Consider the following 2,213-nt stretch of genomic DNA (forward strand, 5'->3'; position numbering starts at 1 on the left):
GGCTATGACTTTATGAACGAACATGATTCCTCACCCATGGTTGAGGGAAGGACATAACTCTTCAACCACAATGGAGAGATATTTGTCATGAACTTGCCATTATTAATGAAATAAGGTACAATACAATTATCATAGAAGGTGATTAAAAAAACCCATCCTCCTACTCAAGAATGAAGCCATTCTGGACTAAAAGTGTGAAGACCTTGTGGCCAAGTGTAAGGACCTCATTTATTGGATTAGTCATGTTCATCTTTGTCATACGATAAGGGAAGGAAATAAAGTAGCAGATACGATACCTTCATTAGGACCCTTTTCCAAGATTTTAAAAATATGGATGAATATCTATGATATTTTGAATTTGGTTTGTGTGGAAATCTTTGAGGATATAAAGATTAATGATGAAGCATAATTCAAGGATCACCTTTTTCATTATTTTCACCATATTTTTGGCTAGTCCTTTTCTATTTTAGTGATCGATGTATCTTTAAAAAAAAAGTGGTAGTTTCCCCTTTTCTCATAAGTGTTTTAATGATCAAATTGTTAGTTTTTTCTCTACCCACCTATTTTTACTCCAAAGCTCTCTGTGATTGAGATGGGAAGAGACCTAAATCAAACTAAACCCAATTCGTGTGATGAATTCAAAAGTAATGTTAAGCTATGATACATAGTGGTTAAAGAGAACCTAGGTAGTTATGTTTAACGCAAGTAGGGTTTCAACTCAAAGCTCGCGAATAATTTTGCCCAGGCCTGATAGAAGGGGAGGTGAAAATTAGAAAGGTTGCTTTCAAAGTCACTCCACATTTGATTTCTTCCATCAATGGGTTTCTTCGGGATGGTATAACTTTCCCCAAGTAGTCAAAAGGGTCCTACAAGGAGGAAATAAACAATTTCTTCAAATTGTGAGAAGGGGTTTCTAGGTTACAAATCGGGTATAATAGAGAAGAGATACCTAGTATTTGGAAAGATATTGTACTTTTACTGATGAAATTCTTCACTCTAGATGGGTGTTTCATCTGTTTTCACACCGAGCTTTTCTTAATGTTAAACCACTTTAGGTATGGTATAAGGATAATTTTTTCTTACTGGCTTTCTTCTTCATTATCTCAATCTATTGCAAGAGATAAGTCTAAAAAATCCCTTCCCTCCATCAAGGGTTAGTTCTTAGACTCTATAAATTTCTCCTAGCTTTTAACCACTTCTTGTAGGTCCTTGTTAAGTCCTCCTCACCCATCATTGGACCCAAATTTAGTTGTTGATCTCTTTAGTGCCCCCACGGTGAAACCCAACCCCAGTGTTGGATCCTCTTAAAAACCTAAGCTTGTCCCTACCTTCTTTAATCCCATCAAAGAAGAAAAACATAAGACCTCTCCTACTCTAACTCCTAAGGATGTGGAGGTGCTCGAGTCAAATGAAGAGGAACTGTACAAAGATTCTTAATCATCTTATGATTTACAATCAAAATGGTCCCCTATAGATTCTAAGGAGGTTGCCTCCTTTCCCCCTAGTTAGGAGATTCCCAACTCCAAGACAGGCCCTCTTAACTTGCACTAGAAGGTTTTAAAGATGAAAGAAAGTGTTGAGTAGTAGGACCTAGTTATTTAATGGCTTTAATCATAATTTAATGTGGCTATTAGGAAGATTAATAGAGTTAAGGTTGTGACTAAGGTTGACACTAGGGTAGGAAAATGGACTATTGAGGATAAGGATGAATAGTTATAGGAAGCTATGAGCAATATGGCTAGTAAATTAGAGAATTGGAATAAAGTTGAGGGGATGTTGAATGACCTTAGTGAGAAGGCATCTCAAATAAATGAAAACAAGGTTGTAATGGAGATGAGGAAAAGCCAAGATATCCTTAAGTGTAAAATTAAGGAGATGTCCAAGAGAAGCCAATAGATGGTCCTAAGGAATTTAGCTTCCCTATAGGAGTCCTTGGTGGTACCTTGTTGTTTTTTTGGTGTTTTGTCTTTAGATAGGCGTTCACTTCTCAAGTACCCTAGGTGACACTTTTCTATGGATTTGTAAAGGTATGAGCCTAACTTTCCTTTTTATTAATAAAAATAGTTACATAAATAGCAAATATTGTGGTATGAATATATTGCATTATTATATGATTTAGATAACTCTATGCACATCATCATTTGATAAGATGTTTGAATGCTTTCAAAGATTATATTACTTATAACATATGATAAGTAATTGGATTGTATGAT

This window comes from Cryptomeria japonica, chromosome 6 (assembly GCF_030272615.1).
Source record: "Cryptomeria japonica chromosome 6, Sugi_1.0, whole genome shotgun sequence".
NCBI lineage: Eukaryota > Viridiplantae > Streptophyta > Pinopsida > Cupressales > Cupressaceae > Cryptomeria > Cryptomeria japonica.